Source organism: Salvelinus alpinus, chromosome 10 (genome assembly GCF_045679555.1).
Source record: "Salvelinus alpinus chromosome 10, SLU_Salpinus.1, whole genome shotgun sequence".
Taxonomy (NCBI): domain Eukaryota; kingdom Metazoa; phylum Chordata; class Actinopteri; order Salmoniformes; family Salmonidae; genus Salvelinus; species Salvelinus alpinus.
Window position 1 is genome coordinate 40,433,645 of NC_092095.1, and position 23,608 is coordinate 40,457,252.

The window sequence follows — 23,608 nt, forward strand, 5'->3', positions numbered from 1 at the left end:
CTATTCATCCAAAATGAAAATGCTGCCCCTTAATAACAATATCTAGCCTGAGAATGAAATGTGGCTAAGTACAAATGTACTTAGGTAGGCAGGCAGGGTCTAGCTTCAGCAACGTCTATCCGGCATGCTTAGGCAAATATGTTTCTCGTAAAACCATATAATCAGTTTCAGAGATTTACAATAGTAAATGGTTGTATTATTATTCATCCTCACTGTTAGTCAATATAGCAAGCTAGCTTACTGGATAGCAAATAATGTTTATATACATATGTTCAGAATCCAAACTTTATCTTATGTTATGCCTCAAATTTTGTGAGATTGAAATACATCCACCGTCATAACCAAAATCATAACCAACCCTGGTCAATTCAATTACATAGCTAGCAAGTAAAACGATTTAGGTTTACAGTGGTTGATGTTAAACTTTTGCTAACAAGTTACAAATGCAAGGTTTGATGCATAGCAAGCTGGCAGTCGCCAGGCTAACGAGCCAACATTTTCTGGTAAACCAACACAGTAAAACCAAGTGTTTAGGATTGGAACACATACAATACCAGTTTGGACACACCTACTCATTCCAGGGTTTTTCTATGTTTGTACTATTTTCTACATTGTAGAATAATAGTGAAGACATCAAAACTGTGAAATAACACTTATGGAATCATGTAGTAAACCAAAAGAGGTTAAACAAATCAAAATATGGTTTATAATTGAGATTATTCAAGATAGCCACTCTTTGCCTTGATGACAGCTTTGCAAACTCTTGGCATTCTCTCAACCAGCTTCACTATGTAGTCACCTGGAGGTGTGCCTTGTTAAAAGTAAATTTGTGGAATTTATTTCCATCTTAATGTGTTTGAGCCAATCAGTTGTGTTGTGACAAAGTGGGGGTGGTATACAGAAGAAAGCCCTATTTGGTAAAATACCAAGTCCATATTATGGCAAGAAAAGCTCAAATAAGCAAACAACAGTCCATCATTACTGGCTGGAGTCTTTGAAAATTTAGGGCCTTCCTCTGACACCGCCTGGTTTTGAGGTCCTGGATGGCAGGAAGCTTGCCCCCAGTGATGTACAGGGCCAAACGCACTACCCTCTGTAGTGCCTTGCGTCGGAGGCCGTGCAGTTGCCATACCAGGCTGTGACACACCCAGTCAGGGTGCTCTCGATGGTTCAGCAATATAATTTTTTGAGGATCTAAGGACCCATGCCAAATATTTTCAGTCTCCTGAGGGGGAATAGACTTTGTCGTGCCCTCTTCACGACTGTCTTGGTGTGTTTGGACCATTCTAGTTTGTTGTTGATGTGGACACGAAGGAACTTGAAGCTCTCAACCTGCTCCACTACAGCCCTGTCGATGAGAATGGGGGCGTGCTCAGTCCTCCTTTTCCTGTAGTCTACAATCATCTCATTTGTCTTGATCACGTTGACGGAAAGGGTGTTGTTCTGGCATCACACGGCCAGGTTTCTGACCTCCTCCCTATAGGCTGTTTCATCAATGTCGGTGATCAGGCCTACCACTGTTGTGTCATCGGCAAACGTATTGATGGTGTTGGAGTCATGCCTGCCCATGCAGTCATGAGTGAACAGGGAGTACAGGCGGGGTTTGAGCATGCACCCCTGAGGGGCCCTTGTGTTGAGGATCAGTGTGGCGGATGTGTTGTTACCTACCCTTACCATCTGGGGATGGCCTGTCAGGACATCCAGGATCCAGTTGCAGAAGGAGTTGTTTAGTCCCAGGGTCCTTAGCTTAGTGATGAGCTTTGAGGGGACTATGGTGTTGAACACTGAGCTGTAGTCAATTAATAAATTTCTCACATACAGTGGGGAGAACAAGTATTTGATACACTGCCGATTTTGCAGGTTTTCCTACTTACAAAGCATGTAGAGGTCTGTACTTTTTATCATAGGTACACTTCAACTGTGAGAGACAGAATCTAAAACAAATATCCAGAAAATCACATTCTATGATTTTTAAGTAATTAATTTGCATTTTATTGCATGAAATAAGTATTTGATACATCAGAAAAGCAGAACTTAATATTTGGTACAGAAACCTTTGTTTGCAATTACAGAGATCATACATTTCCTGTAGTTCTTGACCAGGTTTGCACACACTGCAGCAGGGATTTTGGCCCACTCCTCCATACAGACCTTCTCCAGATCCTTCAGGTTTGGGGGCTGTCGCTGGGCAATACGGAGTTTCAGCTCCCTCCAAAGATTTTCTATTGGGTTCAGGTCTGGAGACTGGCTAGGCCACTCCAGGACCTTGAGATGCTTCTTACGGAGCCACTCCTTAGTTGCCCTGGCTGTGTGTTTCGGGTCGTTGTCATGCTGGAAGACCCAGCCACGACCCATCTTCAATGCTCTTACTGAGGGAAGGAGGTTGTTGGCCAAGATCTCGCGATACATGGCCCCATCCATCCTCCCCTCAATACGGTGCAGTCGCCCTGTCCCCTTTGCAGAAAAGCATCCCCAAAGAATGATGTTTCCACCTCCATGCTTCACGGTTGAGATGGTGTTCTTGGGGTTGTACTCATCCTTCTTCTTCCTCCAAACACGGCGAGTGGAGTTTAGACCAAAAAGCTATATTTTTGTCTCATCAGACCACATGACCTTCTCCCATTCCTCCTCTGGATCATCCAGAGGGTCATTGGCAAACTTCAGAAGGGCCTGGACATGCGCTGGCTTGAGCAGGGGGACCTTGCGTGTGCTGCAGGATTTTAATCCATGACGGCGTAGTGTGTTACTAATGGTTTTCTTTGAGACTGTGGTCCCAGCTCTCTTCAGGTCATTGACCAGGTCCTGTCGTGTAGTTCTGGGTTGATCCCTCACCTTCCTCATGATCATTGATGCCCCACGAGGTGAGATCTTGCATGGAGCCCCAGACCAAGGGCGATTGACCGTCATCTTAAACTTCTTCCATTTTCTAATAATTGCGCCAACAGTTGTTGCCTTCTCACCAAGCTGCTTGCCTATTGTCCTGTAGTCCATCCTAGCCTTGTGCAGGTCTACAATTTTATCCCTGATGTCCTTACACAGCTCTCTGGTCTTGGCCATTGTGGAGAGGTTTGAGTCTGTTTGATTGCGTGTGTGGACAGGTGTCTTTTATACAGGTAACGAGTTCAAACAGGTGCAGTTAATACAGGTAATGAGTGGAGAACAGGAGGGCTTCTTAAAGAAAAACGAACAGGTCTGTGAGAGCCGGAATTCTTACTGGTTGGTAGGTGATCAAATACTTATGTCATGCAATAAAATGCAAATTAATTACTTAAAAATCATACAATGTGATTTTCTGGATTTTTGTTTTAGATTCCGTCTCTCACAGTTGAAGTGTAACTATGATAAAAATTACAGACCTCTACATGCTTTGTAAGTAGGAAAACCTGCAAAATCGGCAGTGTATCAAATACTTGTTCTCCCCACTGTAGGTGTTCCTTTTGTCCAGGTGGGAAAGGGCAGTGTGGAGTGCAATAGAGAGTGCATCATCTGTGGATGTTTGGGCGATATGCACTTCATGGCTACAGATGTGAGTGCTACGGGTCGGTAGTCATTTAGGCATGTTACCTTAGTGTTCTTGGGCACAGGGACTATGGTGGTCTGCTTGAAACATGTTGGTATTACATACTCAGGTTGAAAGTGTCAGTGAAGACATTTGCCAGTTGATAAGCGCGTGCTCGGAGTACACGTCCTGGTAATCCATCTGGCCCTGCGGCCTTGTGAATGTTGACCTGTATAAAGGTCTTACTCACATCGGCTACGGAGAGCGTGATCACACAGTGATGCTCTCATGCATGTTTCAGTGTTACTTGTCTCGCATAGAAGTAATTTAGCTCGTCTGGTAGAGTCGTGTCACTGGGCAGCTCGCGGCTGTTCTTCGCTTTGTAGTCTGTAATAGTTTGCAAGCCTTGCCACATCCGACAAGCGTAGGAGCTAGTGTAGTACGATTCAATCTTAGTCCTGTTTTGATGCTTTGCCTGTTTGATGGTACGTTGGAGGGTTGAGCGGGATTTCTTATACAGTGGTCCGTCCTTTAAAAGTTGCAGCGTACTGCGGCACAGCTTGCGTGGTGACGCAGAATTCTATAGCACATTATGTATGTGCCAACCACTGGTACCATTAATGCTAGTTAGTGCTAGTTTGACCAACAGAGGACATCTTTGAGATGCATTTGATGGCCTTCAATAGTGGCTGTACTAGAGAATTTAAAACCTTTTTTGTAAGAACATAGTATATGGGACTGATTTTAATAAATGTTGCTTAGTTAATTTGATTAATATTATGGTGTTACTATTCCAAGAAAAACGAAAAATCCCTCTGGGTTTCCGTCAGGATGGAATGGAAAATATGGCACTGTACAGCATGACGGTCGGGAGTAGGCTACAGTGCTGGGCTATTTAGCTAAAGAATCCCTGTGTTGTGTGGGCAGGCAACACGGGAGACCTGGGTTCAATTCCCTGACGGGGACGAAGGAGTAGGCTGTCCTTGTAAATAATAATTTGTTCTTAACTGATTCCATGTGTGTTATTTCATAGTTGTGATGAATTCACTATTATTCTACGTCGTAGAAAATAGTAAAGACAAAGAAAAATCCTGCAATGAGTATGTGATGTGATAAATAATAATAATAATACTAATAATAATACTTAGAACCTAAATTCTACCACAACCCTCCATCTAGGCAAGTCTACTGTCCAGCTACCTGCTAGAACGTTTCCCTAGTCAGCGCCATTATTACTGCAATAACCCTTAAAGTGTTGCTCTATGCTACCCAGTGTGGCGGGGTGGGGGTCCACCCTCCTCCCTTCCCCATGGGCTAGGTCTGTCTTCTGTGCACAGCTCTGCGGCCAATCCCGTGCCCTCTGTCCTCGTGCCTTGAACCTTTTACGCTTTCAGTGGATACAGCTGGAGAACTGCAAGGCGATCCCATTGTGCGCCACTCGGGAGCCATGACCAATATATTGTCCTGCTATTATATAATTCTAAATGAATAATAATTGCTTTGTTTAAAGAATAGCACTATTTTGGAGATGATTTCGTTTTCAAATAATGTAAAATGAGCGAGAAAAAGGCCATTCTGAACATGGTGTGAGACATTGTTAAGAATTTGTAAATGAAGCCAGTTTATTTAGAGGAAGAGAAACCAAAAACCTACAGTCATATCATGGGTCTCCCAGTCAAGTCAAGGCTGGCACGGGTATTGAACCAGCATCTGTATCAACACAGCTTGCTGTTAAGCGGAGCGACACATGGGAAGTACCCAAGAGCAGACTTAGATGAGGAAACGGGGATGAATGAACCAAAATATTTATTGTTACACAGGGAGATATGGAGTGCAGATTCGGGGAAGCTTGGATGAGTTGCAGAAAAAACTGATGTGGAGACTGAGGTTGGAGTTAACTGAGTCGAACAGTGTAAACAGGTCCTGAGGGGAATCCAAGGTAGTGGTGGTGAGTAAAATCCAGAGCAAGGTAGTTGGGTGGTGAGATGTGGAACAGGAGACAGGAGCCAGAGACAAAGCGGTAACTGCAATGAGAGGATAAACGTGTCAGGCAGAGTAACAGGATTTTGAATAATCATAAATGGCTAGAGTCATGAACTTACTAAGCAGAGATTATGATCTGGCAGAGTGGAAGTGGCAGGACTGAGTATTTGTAGAGGTCTTGATTATGGAACGAGTTGCAGCTGGTAGGGATCTGCTCGGACTCCAGCACACCTTTCTCCAACCACACAATCACACAGAGAGGGAGAGTGAGAGAAAGTACAGGGGGAGTAACTGCAGGTCAAGAAGACACCGAATGAACACCAGAGGGCATAGCAGGAGTAGATGTGACACTTGCACTGCTATGCAGTGTCTTAGACCGTTGCGCCACTCAGGTGCTGTACAATATGACTGGTCGGGAGTGGGCTACAGTACTACAGTAAGAGCAAAATAATCCTAACAAAATAAAATAATAGAAACCTTAGTGTAATAACAGTTTTAGTAAGTAATACTGAAGTTGTGCAAAATTATCAGTTTCTATTTAGGTTTATTTCGCCCATTCATTGTCAGTTAGAGACACAGTAGGACCCAAAAGAATAATCAGTGCTCTTAACGCCCCTTGCGCTGGTCTGGAGCAATGAGGTGGTTACGCAGGGTACCGTACTAAACCACAAATTACATAATCACAAAACTTTTAGTGTAAGCTTCCGGGCTAGAGTCCCACTCCTTGAAAGCGGCAGCTCTACCTTTTAGCTCAGTGAGGATGTCAGATCCTTACAAGGCACCCAGACCTACATCCCCGATATCTCCGTCTCTTTCTCCTGTTATTGACGGGGATGAGGGCCTTATCGGGTGTCTGGAGTAAATCCATCGCGTCCGACTCGTTAAAGAAAAAATATTCATCCAGTAGGGTGAGTAATCGCTGTCCTGATATCTAGAAGCTATTTTCGGTCATAAGAGATGGTGGCAGAAACATTATGTACAAGATAAGGTACAAATAACGCGAAAAAAACACACACAATAGCACAATTGGTTAGGGGACTATGAAACTTCAGCCATCTCCTCCAGCGCCATTAAGGTTAGGGCTAGGGTTAGTAGATACTTAAAATGTTACTGATAGACTGTAGAGCATCTACAGATGGACTATCCTAATGGCTTGTATGAAAAATAACTTTACTATTTGTCATCTGCCCTCATGCTGGCATTGGCTGCAGCTGAGCTTGTAGATACTGTAAATCCAACTCGTTGTTTCAAATCTTCTTCGCTATATTCCGGTTGAAACGTACAGTTTAATGTCATCATGTAGCTGGCTAAGAGAACATCAAGAAATGCTCTATCATCAAATTTGTGTTGATGAGAGGAATCACTTGAAGCCATTGTGGTCTGGTCAGTTCTTTCAGATTGCCTGAGGCAATTTGTGTTGTTTCCGCCTGCCTTGGGGAGGGATGAAGCAGTCAGTGCACAACAACTCTTCAATCTTGGGAAAACACTTTTGAAAGCAGCTTTAGCCTTTGTTAAAAAAGAGGGGGATCTCACATTTATTTCTCTACTTCTACAATTGGGTGCAGTTCCAACTTGATTTTCAAAAAGCATAGTTTAGGCACGTCTTATTCGATGGGGTTTAACGGCTGTTGGCATCCAATGTTAATGTATTATCACCACCAGCTGGATGGGGTATTGAACAAAACAATAAAGAAATCATCAAATACAAAAATAGACAAGTCAACAAACAAAACCCATCCCACTTCTTCAATCACAGTCCATTTCAAAATATATCCCTATACAGGCTCAGGGGCCTGTGAGGGCGGAACATTCACCGACAGGATTTCTTGCAAGGCCTTGTCTGTGAAATCACGAAGACACAAACAACTTTCAACAGCATTCACAATGATTCAAATTTTCACAGACCATTGCAATAAATAATACGAAGTCTACCTTTTATTATGTAACATTTCATGGTCCCTCAGTTGATGAGAAACCTTTGTTGATCGTGGTGGCTCTACTACAATTGCTTCTTCCTCGCCACTTGCTCCTTCTACTTTTCTCACCACCTCCAGATATGAGACACAATGGAAACCCCTTATTCTTTCCACCTTGGTCTCTTTCAACTTAACGGGGCACTCCAGGAATTTGGGCGCATGTTGACCACCACAACTGCAGCATTTCACTTCATCTGGCATACGATACTCTTCCTGTCTGCACACACTTGACACATGACCAAATCTTCTGCATTTATGACACTGAAGCTTTTACACAAAAGCTCTTTCAGGGTGTCTCATGAATCCTAACATTAAATGAGAATGGAGAGACTCTTCATCAAAGAACAGTAGTATGAATTCAGTTAATTTCTCAATTCCCCTATACGGATCAGTCGACTTGCACCAACCACCATCTATTTCTTCAGTTATATCTTTACTTATTGCGCCACCCCAGAAGTAACCCCCCTTGATAGGTGCTTTGAAAATCCATATCGGAAACATTCCACTCCGATATCATTTTTAGGCTTAACACGCTTCTGCTGCTCCGCAGACACAAAAAAAACATTTAAATAATACAATTTCTTGTGACTCTCACCGACTCAAAACTTTCCTCTAACACATTTCCGATTTTCCTCAACACGTTAAATGGATTTCCCAGGTAGCAATGTTCCAAAACCCTCACTCCGACTAAGAATAGTCCAGGGATTTCCTAGTTTCCACCACAACTTTACTTTCTGTTTTCCTTCTTCTTCACCACTGTAACCCATTCATACTCACTCTGTGCTATTATCTTCATCCGCCTCACTAACAGTTAAAAAAATAAAAAATAATTTCCGACATCTTCTTCCAAAACAGCCTCTGGTTTAGGCACAATTGCACAACACAGCTCTTGAAGGGGAAGTTCACAAATGTTGACATAAAACCATATTTTTGTTGTTGTTGTAAACAGGGGCGATGTATTCATAGTTAAAGCAAGCATCTCTTACTGCATGAGATGCTTGCTTTAACCCATCAGAGGCATTCCATCTTGTTCGTACAGATACACTACATGACCAAAGGTATGTGGACACCTGCTCGTCGAACATCTCATTCCAAAATCATGGGCATTAATATGTAGTTGATCCCGCCTTTGTTGTTATAACAGCCTCCACTCTTCTGGGAAGGCTTTATACTAGATGTTATAACATTGCTGCGGGGACTTGCTTCCATTCAGCCACAGAGCATTAGTGAGGTCGGGCACTGATGTTGTGCGATTAGGCCTGGCTCGCAGTCGGCATTCCAATTCATCGCAAAGGTGTTTCGATGGGGTTGATGTCAGGGCTCTGTACAGGCCAGTCAAATTCCTCCACATCAATCTTGACAAACCATTTCTGTATGGACTTAGCTTTGTGCACGGGGCCATTGTCATGCTGAAACAGGAAAGGGCCTTCCCCAAACTGTTGCCACAAAGTTGGAAGCACAGAATCGTCTATAATGTTATTGTATGCTATAGCGTTAAGATTTCCCTTCCCTGTAACTAAGGGGCCTAGACCGAACCATGAAAAACAGCCCCAGACCATTATTCCTTATTGCTTCTTTAATCAGCACAATAGTTTTCAGCTGTGCTAACATAATTGCAAAAGGGTTTTCTAATGATCAATTAGCCTTTTAAAATGATAAAATTGGATTATCTAACACAACGTGCCATTGGAACACAGGAGTGATTGTTGCTGATAATGGGCCTCTGTACGCCTATGTAGATATTCCATTTAAAATCTACTGTTTCAAATGAAGTTAAATCCAAGTTTACTTGTCACGTGCGCTCAATACAACAGGTGTAGACCTTTTACAGTGAAATGCTTACTTACAGGCTCAAACCAATAGTGCAAAAAAGGTATTAGGTGAACAATAGGTAAGTAAAGACACAAAATCAACAGTAAAAAAGACAGTGAAAAATAACAGTAGTGAGGCTATATACAGTAGCGAGGCTATATACATGCATCGGTTAGTCTGGCTGATTGAGGTAGTATGTACATGTAGCTATGGTTAAAGTGACTATGCATATATGATAAACAGAGAGTAGTAGTAGCGTAAAAGAGGGGTTGGAGGGTGGTGGGTGGCTGGACACAATGCAGATAGCCCGGTTAGCCAATGTTTGGGAGCACTGGTTGGTTGGACCAATTGAGGTAGTATGTACATATGTACATGACTGTATAGTTAAAGTGACTGTGCATATATGATAAACAGAGAGTAGCAGCAGCGTAAAAGAGGGGTTGGGGGAGCACACAATGAAAATTGTCCGGGTAGCCATTTGATTACCTGTTGAGGAGTCTTATGGCTTGGGGGTAAAAACTGTTGAGAAGCCTTTTTTTCCTAGACTTGGCACTCGCTTGCCATGCGGTAGTAGAGAGAACAGTCTATGACTGGGGTGGCTGGGGTCTTTGACAATTTTTTGGGCCTTCCTCTGACACCGCCTGGTGTAGAGGTCCTGGACGGCAGACAGCTTAGCCCCAGTGATGTACTGGGCCGTACGCACTACCCTTTGTAGTGCCTTGCGGTCGGAGGCCAAGCAATTGCCGTAGCAGGCAGTGAGTGATGCAACCAGTCAGGATGCTCTCGATGTTGCAGCTGTAGAACCTTTCCAGCTACAATAGTCATTTACAACATTAACAATGTCTACACTGTATTTCTGATCAATTTTATGTTATTTTAAATGGACAGAAAATGTGCTTTTCTTTCAAAAACAAGAACATTTCCAAGTGACCCCAAACTTTTGAACGGTAATGTAAGTCTCTAAGAGGTGTGCACACCTGGATTGTACAATATTTGTCCATTATCATTTTCAAAATTCTTCAAACTCTGTCAAATTGGTTTTTAAACATTGCTATAAAACCATTTTCAAGTATTGCCATAGATTTTCAAGCAGATTTAAGTCAAAACTTTAACTCAGCCACTCAGGAACATTCACTGTTTTCTTGGTAAGCAACTCCAGTGTAGATTTGGTGTTGTGTTTTAGGTTATTGTCCTGCTGAAAGGTGAATTGATGTCCCAGTGTCTGGTGGAAAGCAGACTGAACCAGGTTTTCCTCTTGGATTTTGCCTGTGCTATAATCCATTCCATTTTTTTTATATCCTGAAAAACTCCCCAGTCCTTAACGATTAGAGGCATACCCATAACATGATGCAGCCACAACTATTCTTGAAATTTTGGAGAGTGGTACTCAATAACTTGTTGTATTGGATTTTCCCTAAACATAACACTTTGTATTCATGACACAATGTCAATTGATTTGCCACATTTTCTGCAGTATCACTTTAACGTCTTGTTGCAAACAGGATGCATGTTTTGGAATATCTTTATTATGTACAGGCTTCCTTCTTTTCACTCTTTCAATTAGGTTAGTATTGTGAAGTAACTACAATATTCTTGATCCATCCTCAGTGTTCTCCTATCAAAGCCATTAAACTCTGTAACTGTCACCATTGTCCTCATGGTAAAATCCCTAAACTGTTTCCTACCTCTCTGGCAACTGAGTTAGGAAGGACACCTATGTCTTTGTAGTGACGGTGTATTGATACACCATCCAAAGTGTAATTAATAACTTTACCATGCTCAAAGGGATATTCAATGTCAATTTTTTTTACCCATTTACCAATAGGTGCCCTTCTTTGCATTGGAAAAACTCCCTGGTCTTTGTGGTTGAATCTGTGTTTGAAATTCTCTGCTCGACTGAGGGACATGACAAATAATTGTATGTGTGGGGTACAGAAATGAAGTAGTAATTCACAGACATGACACCTAAGTGATTAAGGGGGGGGGGGGGGGATTTAGCTAACATATGAATTGTTTTATGATAGTCATACCATGGATCATTTAGCTATTTGATTTAGAATTTTGGGACACCTTTAGCAAGAATCTGGCCTTTACTTCTATAGCCCATAGAAACACATTCATAAATGGCAAAAAGACAGTCAAAAAAATAAATAATAAGGTTTTGAAGTGTCTGTCCTATATCTAGGAGATAAGAAAAACTCTGTTTTTGGGACACATATGTAATCCCATGTTTTTGTTGGCACACAACTACCTTCACTCGTTTTCAAGGGTTACCTTCAGATGAGTCCCGTGACACTTATAGGGGTCGTAGTGCAAAACAGAGAACACCATTGTGTTCGTGAGAGTCTCCCCTTTCCATAGAATGGTCAGAAAACCACACCGTTTGGACGCTACAGCCATTTTTGTGAGGAGACCGATTTTCGGGATGACTCATGGTCTGACAAACACCGCTGTAGCTCGGCCACCTTCCATCGCAGATAAAGAAGACAGACATAGGTGGATTTTTCTGGGTATTTTTTTTATCATGCTACTTAGATTGAATCAAGAGCCAATAGACTATTAAGGATTAACCTGTCTCCTCCCCTTCATCTACACTGATTGAAGTGGAATTGGCAAATTACATCAATAAGGGATCATAGCTTTCACCTGAATTCACCTGGTCAGTCTATGTCATGGAAAGAGCACGTGTTCTTAATGTTTTGTAAACTCAGTGTAGATATGATTCAAGTAGTTCACACAAGTCAATTGCATTCATGTCTGTCGTCTCTCTCTCTCTCTCTCGTAATCCCAGTGGTGTAAAGTACCTAGGTAAAAATACTTGAAAGTACTAGTTATCAAGAGAATATCCATGGTCATCCCTACTGCCTCTGATTTGGCGGACTCACTTAAGCACATGCTTCGTTTGTAAATTATATCTGATGTTAGAGCGTGCCCCTGGCTATCCGTAATATAATACATGTTTAATTTATACTTTTACTTTTGATACTTAAGTATATTTAAAAATATAAAACTTTTAGACTTCTACTCAAGTAGTATTTTACTGGTTGACTTTCACTTTTACTTGAGTCATTTTCTATTAAGGTATCTGTACTTTTACTCAACAATGACAATTGGGTACTTTTTCCACCAATGTCTAATCCCCCTATCCCTCCCTCCCTCGCTTTGCCTCCATCTGTCTCTGTTAGGGTAAGTGTTGAGGCTAGGTTTAGGGTTGAGCCAGGATGTGGACATGAAGCTTGGATTAGGACCTTAACCCTATTCCAATGAACTATTAATGAATTTGCCCCACCCCTCCACTACATGGCAGAAAGGTAGGCCTCACTTGAAGCCTGACCTAGAGTTAAAGTGCTTTCAAGTGACATTGGTATAACGGTTGATGCTAGAAACACAGTTCACGTATGGGATCGTTCAGCAGACGCTCCCGATGAATGCAAGCCTACACCTGACCATGTGAAATTAACTCATCACAGTGAACACACTGGTCTCACAGAGAACAAGGACTTTCTTTCATACACTCTTAGAAAAAAATATGCTATCTAGAACCTTAAAAGGTACTACTGCATTCCCCATAGGATAACCCTTTGAAGAACCCATTTTGTTTGCAGGTAGAACCCTTTCTACAAATGGTTCTACATGTAACCCAAAAGGGTTCTACCTGGAACCAAAAAAGGGCTCTTCTATGGGGACAGATGAAGAACATTTTTGGGACACTTTTTTCTAAGTGTAGAAAAGCATTACCTACAGCCCTTACATAACCATGATGCCACCGTGGACCGTTATTGAGCTAGCTAACCGTTCGTGCACACAAACAATCGTAACCTTATAGGGATGCCCTATGTTGAAGTTCAGCTTCCTGCGATTAGAGGAAGTTACTTAATTAGGGTGTCAATTGGGCAGTTTCGAAGGGTAAAAAAAGTTTAAACGTCCCAAATGACTGGGGAACCTTCATTACCCGGCACATGAAATTTGAAGTCAATCGCCCAAAATAATTTTGATCTCCATTGGACAAAATGGTCTTGGATTACTAGAGGGGCTCTGTCTGTCTGTCTGTTTGTGAGTGTATATGTCTGTCTGTGAGTGTACATGTCTGTCTGAGTCTAACCAATTTACCCATCACAGCATTATCATCAATTTGTTTTCCTTGAATGCAATGTAGTGATTTATGCGTCAAATCTATTGACGCATATCTTTTTGAATTGGATGCAATGCACTGACTTCTATGCCTCAACATCCAGTCTGTGGAGGTGGGAGAGAGAGAAGGGGGATATTGTGGGAGGGTAGAGAGAGGGTATGGGTGAAGGAGGGAGATAGGGAAAGAGAAAAATTATTAATAGAAGAGAGGGAGGGAGACAGAAGGAGGGATAGAGGGGGAGAGGGTGGAAGGGGTGAAATAAAGGGGAGAGAGAGAAGAGAAGGGGGAAAAGAAGGGGTGGATTCAAAGAGGGAAAGAAAAGGAGGGGAGATACGGAGAGAGATGGAGAGGGGATTAGAGAGAGAAGGCGGGAGAAAGAGAGATAGAAGGGAGAGCGTGGGGAGAGGGTGGATGAGGTGAAAGAAGGGGGAGAGAGAAGGGAAGAAGAGGGATAAAGGAGGTAGAGAGACAGAGGGAGACAAAGAGAGGGAGGGAGATGGGTGGATTAGAGAAGAGAGAGAAAACCGACAGACATGAATGCAATTGATTTATGTGTCACCTACTTGAAGCATATCTTTGATTAAATCTCATTGAATGCAATGTATTCACTTAGACTGCATTTCCTTGATGACAATCTCTAGGCATCAATAATGTTACACTAATCTTCCCTCCATTGAATGCAATGCATTTATACTGAACAAGAATATAAACACAACATGTAAAGGTCACATGTTTTATGAGTTAAAATTAAAGATCACACAAATGTTCTATACGCACAAAAACCTTATTTCTCTCAAATGTTGTGCACACATTTGTTTACATCCCTGAGTATGTCTCCATTACCGAAATAATCCATCTGCATGACAGGTGTGCCTTTCAAGAAGCTGATTAACCCATCAGAGTCTAAACTCAGTCTAAGCCATGGGAGGGGTGGTGGTCTACTAAACTATATAGAATTGTTTTAAGGTCATACCAAGGGTCATTTAGCTATTTGATTTTGAATGTCCCTTGAAGTACAAAATATATATACATAACACATGATTTAATTAAACAAAATTTTTATCTTACTACTATGAGCACATACAAATGCATTAAATAACAGATTCACTACATGGAACAACAGATTATCTTCTTCAGGCTGAAAGCCCGAGGCCGGGCACAATATGACAACAGCCACTTCAAGTGCAGGGCGCGAAATTCAAAATATATTTTTTAGAAATATTTAACTTTCACACATTAACAAGTCCAATACAGCATTTGAAAGATAAACATCTTGTGAATCCAGCCAACATGTCCGATTTTTAAAATGTTTTACAGCGAAAACACCATGTATATTTATGTTAGCTCACCACCAAATACAAAAAAAGGACAGACATTTTTCACAGCACAGGTAGCATGCACAAAGCCAACCTAACTAACCAAGATCCAACCAAACTAACCAAGAAACAACTTCAGCAGATGACAGTCCTATAACATGTTACACAATAAATCTATGTTTTGTTCGAAAAATTTGCATATTTGAGGTATAAATCAGTTTTACATTGCTGCTACCATCACAGCTACCGTCAGAAATAGCACCGAAGCAGCCAGAGTAATTACAGACACCAACGTCAAATACCTAAATACTCATCATAAAACATTTCTGAAAAATATATGGTGTATAGCAAATGAAAGACAAAGATCTTGTGAATACAGCCAATATTTCCGATTTTTTAAGTGTTTTACAGCGAACACACAATATAGCGTTATATTAGCGTACTACAATAGCTAACACACAACAGCATTGATTCAAGGCAAACGGTAGCGATAGCACAGTTCGACAGATATATGAAATAGCATCATAAAATGGGTCCTACTTTTGGTGATCTTCCATCAGAATGTTGTACAAGGGGTCCTTTGTCCAGAACAGTCGTTGTTTGGATTTAGAACATCGTTTTTCCCTCTTGAATTAGCAAGCACACTGGCCAAGTGGCGCGAAGCTCTCCATCCTGAACAAAGGGACACAACGCAACACGCCTAACGTCCCGAAAAAAATTTAATAATCTAATAAAACTATATTGAAAAAACATACTTTACGATGATATTGTAACATGTATCAAATAAAATCAAAGCCGGAGATAGTATTCGCCTATAACGACAGCTTTCCAGAAGGCAATTCCAGGTCCAACTTCGCGCTTTTCAGAAAACAGGAAATGGTGGACACGTCATTCCAAGAGGATTTATTCCACCTCAGACCAAGATAATCACTTAATTTCTTCTCTCACTTCCTCTTGACATCTAGGGGAAGGTGTATGACGTGCATGTATACTAATACGTATCATGCCCATTTATAGGCAAGCCCTAGAACAGAGACCTCGATTTCAGAAATCTCACTTCCTGTCAGGAAGCGGGCTGCAGAATGAGTTCTGTTTCACTCAGAGAAATAATTCTAACGGTTTTAGAAACTAGAGAGTGTTTTCTATCCAATAGTAATAATAATATGCATATTGTACGAGCAAGAATTGAGTACGAGGCCGTTTGAAATGGGCACCTTTTTCCAAGTTACTCAATACTGCCCCTGCAGCCATAAGAATCCCAAAAATATATAAAATGATTTGTTCTGAAATGTCTCTTCTATATCTGAGCGATATAAGAAAGACCAGGAAACATTATTATTTTTGTATTTAACCGCATATTTATGACATTTAACTGCCTTCATATAGACTTCCATAAATGTTATCAACTGGTACCGGAGGATCTTCAGAAGAGTCTACAGTTGTTGTACAGTTGAAGTCGGAGGATTACATACACCTTAGCCAAATACATTTAAACTCAGTTATTCACAATTCCTGACATTTAATCCTCGTAAAAAAGTCCAGGCCTTAGGTCAGTTAGGATCACCACTTTATTTGAAGAATGTGAAATGTGAGAATAATAGTAGAGAGAATGATTCATTTTAGGTTGTATTTCTTTCATCACATTCCCAGTGGATCAGAAGTTTACATACACTCAATTAGTATTTGGTAGCATTGCCTTTAAATTGTTAACCTGGGTCAAACATTTTGGGTAACCTTCCATAAGCTTCCCAGAATAAGTTGGGTGAATTTTTGCCCATTCCTCCTGACAGAGCTGGTGTAACTGAGTCAGGTTTGTAGGCCTCCTCGCTCGCACAGGCTTTTTCAGTTCTGCCCACAAATTTTCTATAAAATTGAGGTCAGGGCTTTGTGATGGCCATCCAATACCTTGACTTCGTTGTCCTTAAGCCATTTTGCCACAACTTTGGAAGTATGCTTGGGGTCATTGTCCATTTGGAAGACCCATTTGCGACCAAGCTTTAACTTCGTGACTGATGTCTTGAGATATTGCTTCAATATATCCACATACTTTTCCTTCCTCGTCATGCCATCTATTTTGTGAAGTGCACCAGTCCCTCCTGCAGCAAAGCACACGCACAACATGAGGCAGGTGTTCTTCACCTTGCAAGCGGCCCCTTTTTTCTTCAAAAGATAACGATGGTCATTATGGCCAAACAGTTTAATTTTTGTTTCATCAGACCAAAGGACATTTCTCCAAAAAGTACAATCTTTGTCCCCATGTGCAGTTACAAACCTTAGCTCGGCTTTTTTATGGCGGTTTTGGAGCAGTGGCTTCTTCCTTGCTGAGCAGCCTTTCAGGTTTTGTTGATATAGGACTAATTTTACTGTGGATATAGATACTTTTGTACCTGTTTCTTCCAGCATCTTCACAAGGTCCTTTGCTGTTGTTCTGGGATTGATTTGCACTTTTCGCACAAAAGTACGTTAATCTCTAGGAGACAGAACGCGTCTCTTTCCTGAGCGGTATGACGGCTGTGTGGTCCCATGGTGTTTGTACAGATGAACGTGGTATCTTCAGGCGTTTAGAAATTGCTCCCAATAATGAACCAGACTTGTGGAGGTATACAATTGTTTTTCTGAGGTATTGGCTGATTTCTTTTGATTTTCCCATGATGTCAAGCAAAGAGGCACTGATTTTGAAGGTAGGCCTTGAAATACATCCACAGGTACACCTCCAATTGACTCAAATGATGTCAATTAGCCTATCAGAAGCTTTTAAAGCCATGACATCATTGGAATCTGGAATTTTCCAAGCTGTTTAAAGGCACAGTCAACTTAATGTATGTAAACTTCTGACCCACTGGAATTGTGATACACTGATACAGTGAATTATAAGTGAAATAATCTGTAAACAATTATTGGAAAAATGACTTGTGTCATGCACAAAGTAGATGTCCTAACCGACTTGCCAAAGCTATAGTTTGTTAACAATACATTTGTGGAGTGGTTGAAAAACTAGTTTTAATGACTCCAACCTAAGTGCACGTAAACCTCCGACTTCAATTGTATTTCAAGCTAAATGTATAGCTATCTGGCTAATGTTAGCTTGTCAGATAGACTTTTAATAACTTCTTGCAACTATAGGGGGTGCTGTTCCGCATTAGCATTTTTTGGTCTCCAAATTAAACTGCCTCGTGCTCAATTCTTGATCGTACAATATGCATATTATTGTTATTATTGGATAGAAAACACTTTCTAGTTTCTATAGCCGTTGGAATTTTGTCTCTGAGTGGTACAGAACTACTTCTACAGCACTTTTCCTGACAGGGAGTCAGATTTCAGAAATTTTTACCCCTGATCTGGGATCGGTTTTAAGGTGCCAGTAGATGCTATGGAGAAACCGACACTGCCTACGTCTTCCTCTGGGTGTCAGTACGTCATCACGTTTTGAATGGAGTCGATTGCGCAATCAGAGCCACTATAAAACACGAAAACGTGCAAGTACCGCTCTCTTCCTGCATGCGTCTTGCGCAAAATGGACATCAGACCTGCCTCCTTCCAAATGGTTGTTTACACAGTGATATTTATCCGGTCATGTTTTTAGTCGTTATAGTTGTTAAAAACATCATAATGTAGTTAATTTGAACCGTTTTATAGCAATTTATATCCGTTTAGTGCGATTTTGAGGAATTTCTTTGTCGTGCACTGTGAAACTTTGGGCACGTTTCGGGGTCCCGTTCGATCGTTAGTGGATATTTCGAAGGACAGAGGACATCTATCGACCAAAAGAAGATTAGACCCAAGAAAGGATACATTGCCCAAGAATCTGATGGAAAATCACCTCATAGTAAGGAATATTTAATATGATAAATCGTTGTTCTGTCGAAATATTTTAAACGCATATTACGCCATTTTGTTTGTTATAGCTTCTCTTGGCGAACGCTGTATAAGAAAGTAAGGATAATTTTAGAAATGTAAATCAGCGATTGCATTAAGAACTAATTTGTCTTTCGATTCCTGTCAACCCTGTATTTTTTAGTCAAGTATATGATTAGCTTTCAATTAAACTAGATCACTCTGAAAGATGACGTCCGACATTTTGAGGCTTGATTTCCTAGTATTTTCATTGTGTAACCACGGTTTTGTATGGCTAAATATGCACATTTTCGAACAAACTGTATATGTATGTTGTAAAATGATGTTACAGGAGTGTCATCGGAAGAATTCTGAGAAGGTTAGTGAAAAAATTAATATATTTTGGCGATGATTACGTTATAGCTCTCTTTGGCTTGAATCGATGCTCTGGTAACGTTTTCACATGTGGTATGCTAACTTATCGATTTATTGTGTTTTCGCTGTAAAACGCTTAGAAAATCTGAAATATTTTCTGGAATCACAAGATCTGGGTCTTTCCATTGCTATGCTTTGTCTATTCTTATGAAATGTTTTATTAAGAGTAAATTGGTCATACACGTTGCTCTCTATAGTAATTCTAGTCGTCTTGTGATGGTCGGTGCAATTGTAAACTGTGATTTCTACCTGAAATATGCACTTTTTTCTAACAAAACCTATCCTATACCATAAATATGTTATCAGACTGTCATCTGATGAGGTTTTTTATAGGTTATTGGCTATCAATATCTTAGTTTAGCCGAATTGGTGATAGCTACTGGTGGAGAGAAGAAATGGTGGACAAAGAAATTGTGTATTTTGCTAACGTGTTTAGCTAATAGATTTACATATTTTGTCTTCCCTGTAAAACATTTTAAAAATCTGAAATGGTGGCTTTATTCACAAGATCTGTATCTTTCATCTGGTGTCTTGGACTTGTGATTTAATGATATTTAGATGCTACTATCTACTTGTGAAGCTATGCTAGCTATGCTAATCAGTGTGTGGGGGGGTGGGGGGTGATCCCGGACCCGGGGTAGAGGCTCGTTAGAGGTTAAGAAATAACAAGCTAAGCCGAGAGTCTCCCCATTTCATAGAGTGGTCATAATAGTTTATAGGCCAAATTGTTTGGACGCTACAGACGATTTCGTAAGAATTTTTTTTTGGGGGATGTTTCAATGGTCGAATAAACACTGCTCTAGCTCTGTCACCTTTCACCGCAGAGGCGGAAGTGCGACATAGGCGGATGCGGTGGATTGAGGCGCATCTAATAAAAAAAAAAAAAGATCTTTAGCTTAAACTGGTAGATCTGTATGGGTATTTTTTTATTATGCTTAGATTTAGATTTCCCTCGGGCTTGCACATCGACCTTAGAGTGTTTAAACAGAATGATCATTACACAGGTGCACCTTGTGCTGGGGATAATTAAAGGCCACTCTAAAAGGTGCAGTTTTGTCACACAACACAACACAGATGTCTCACGTTTTGAGGAAGTGTGCAGTAGACCTTTTGCACAACGTAGCAATGCCCACTTCCGCTTATCTTCCTACCCGATACATAGCTTCCTGTTCGGATCGCATCCTGTCAGCCTGATTGTAGCCATACTAGCCTCGAAGTCGCTCGTTTTATCATTACCTCAGTATATTAATATAGTCATATTTCTATTCTGTTTTTTATCATTCTTGTTGAAAATGGTGTTTATCCATTCAGTTAGTGACTTTTGTAATTTGGTTATTATGTTCTGTGTCTTTTTGTCTCTTAGCTAGCTAGCTATTAACATGCTAACTAGTAAGGTGGCTACAATTAGCCAATACCCCCTTCCTTACCTACCATGGCACTGTTTTACACAAGGTGCTTGTAAGAGCTGCCAAAGATAAAAGTGACGGATGTACATTGTCTGGCCAGGAATGATTGCTCATTCTTTTTATTCAAAACTTTTTCGAACAGGGACAAAGTAACAGGAGAGGTCAGTATAAGGGCTTGCTGCTACAGGTCCATGAGGAAAAATTAGAAACCACACAGTTTGAGTGTAGGGTGAAAAGTCAGCTGTTTGTGACACACAGCATGCCGGTTACACAGTCAGAGATGAAGACTTAGATAGACTAAGACGTTCCTGTCAATGGAGATCTGCATTAAGAGGCATTGCTTAGTCTAGTACTAGGCTTAAACCTTTTCTCAATAGGGGGGCGCCATTTCGACTTTGTAAAAATTTGTTCCCAAATTAAACTGCCTCGTACTCAATTCTTTCTCGTACAATATGCATATTATTATTACTATTGGATAGAAACACTCTCTAGTTTCTAAAACCGTTTGAATTATATCTGTGAGTAAAACAGAACTCATTTTGCAGCAAACTTCCTGTCAGGAAGTGAGAAATCTGAAATCGGGGGCTCTGTTCCAGGGTCAGTTTATTAATTTGCATGTAATCTATGGGTCTACATGCACTGCATACGCCTTCCCCTAGATGTCAGTAAGCAGTGAGAATTGGAATGGGGTGTCTAGGTAGATCTGAGGCCGAACAAGAGCTCTTGGAACCGGGTGTGCAGTCTTTTCTACGTTCGTCATGACGCGAGACAGACCTCAGGATTGCGTCCTGAAAGCTATTGTTATAAGCGCTAGATATATCCGGCTCTGATTCTATTCGATATACGTGTTAAAAACATCATAATGTAGTTATTTTAAACCGAGTTATATCAGTTTATATCAGTATATTGCGATTTTCGGGATTTTCTTTGTTCTGCGTTACGCTGAGTTGTACACGTCTGCACCACATGGCTAACGTTTGCTGCTAATTCCACAGTTGAAGACGACCTTCTACAACCGAGCAACGATTATTCTGGACAAATGACAACTTGTACAAGATTCTGATGGAAGCTCATCAAATAGTAAGAACTATTTATGATGTTAATTCGTAATTTCTGTCGAAAAAGTTAAACTATTATTCCGCCCTACCTGTTGGGGATGGGGGCGCTGTTTAGACTATTTATGCTAACTTGGCTAATTTTTTAAACGGCTTCCCACAAAATCCTTGATCGTACAATATGCATATTATTATTATTATTGGATAGAAAACAGTCTATAGTTTCTATAGGAGTTGAAATTTTGTCTCTAAGTGGAACAGAGCCCATTCTACAGCAATTTCCCTGACATGGAGTCAGATTTGAGAAATGTTGGCCACTCTTCTGAAGTCAGTTAAAAGGGCACTGTCGTTGCTATGACTATACGGACACTTCTTACGTCTTCCCCTGGATGCCTTTACGTGATGACGATTCCAACGGGGTCGATTGCACGTTCACAGGACCTACAAATGAAAAAACCCTGAAGCTAGTCATTCTTTGGGAGCTGCGTCATGAGCCTAGAGGACACCGGCGCGCACCTGTTCCAAGCGTTAGTTTAGCCTGTTATATTTCTCCGGTCATCTTTTCACTCGTTATAGGAGTTAAAAACATCATAAGGTAGTTAATTTAAAGCGTTTTATAGCAATTTATATCCGTTTAGTGCGATTTTGGAACATTTATTTTTGCAACGATGTGAAAAGTTGGGCACGCTTTTCAGTTCATCCCGAACGCAGTTGACATTTCCACATGGCAAGAGGACAGCTTTCCACCAAAAGATGATTTCTCCCAAGAAAGGATCCTTTGCCCAAGATACTGATGGAAGAACAGCTCAAGGTAGGACATTTTTATTATGATAAATCGTGTTTCTGTCGAAACATTTTAGTGGCTTAGGACGCCATGTTTTTTGACGTAGCTTCGCTTGGCGCAAACTGTATTGAAAAGTAAGGATAAATTAAAAAATGTAATAACGCAATTGTATTAAGAATTAAATTGTCTATCAATCCCTGTCCACCCTATATTTTTTAGTCACGTTTATGAGTATTTATGTATAAGAGTAGATCACTGTCTAAGTGGCGCAAGGACTTTTTCTTTACCAGCTTGTCTACATTTCACATTGTCTAACCATGATTTTGGTGGCTAAATATAAACATTTTCGATCAAACTGTATATGCATGTTGTAATGTGATGTTACAGGAGTGTCATCGGAAGAATTCTGAGAAGGTTAGTGAAAAAATTAATATCTTTTGGCGATGTTGACTTTTATCGCTCACTTTGGCTAGAATCAATGCTGGGCTGCTAATTGCTATGTGCTAAGCTAATATAACGATTTATTGTGTTTTCGCTGTAAGACACTTAGAAAATCTGAAATATTGTCTGTATTCACAGGATCTGTGTCTTTCGATTCGTGTATGCTGTGTATTTTTACGAAATGTTTGATGATTAGTAGTTAGGTAAACACGTTGCTCATTGTAATTATTCTAGTCCATTTGTGACGGTGGGTGCAATTGTAAACTATGCCATCTACCTGAAATATGCACTTTTTTCTAACAAAACCTATCCCATACCATAAATATGTTATCAGACTGTCATCTAATGAGTTTTTTTGTTGGTTAGGGGCTATAAATATCTTAGTTTAGCCGAATTGGTGATAGCTACTGGTGTTGGTGGACAAATAAAAGATGGTGGATTATGCTAATGTGTTTTTAGGTGCTAATGTGTACATCTTTACATATTGTGTCTTCCCTGTAAAACATTTTAAAAATCGGAAATGTTGACTGGATTCACAAGATCTGTGTCTTTCATTAGCTGTATTGGACTTTAATGTGTGAAAGTTAAATATTTAAAAAAAATATTTTTTTTGAATTTCGCGGCACTGGTTTTTCAGTGGGGGGGGGGGAGGGGTGCCGCTAGCGCCACGCTGATCCTAGACAGGTTAATTTCGGTGCGGTCTCGCTTTAACGCACGCTGTATGTCGTAGTAACGTTAATTTAAAAAATCTAACACAGCGGTTGCATTAAGAACTAATGTATCTTTCATTTGCTGTCCAACCTGTATTTTTTAGTCAAGTTTATGATTAGTTATTGATTAGATTAGGTGCCTCTCCCAAGATTTCTCCCGACATTTTGTTTGCAGTTTGGCTACTATTCTCATTGTATAACCACGATTTGTGCCGCTAAATATGC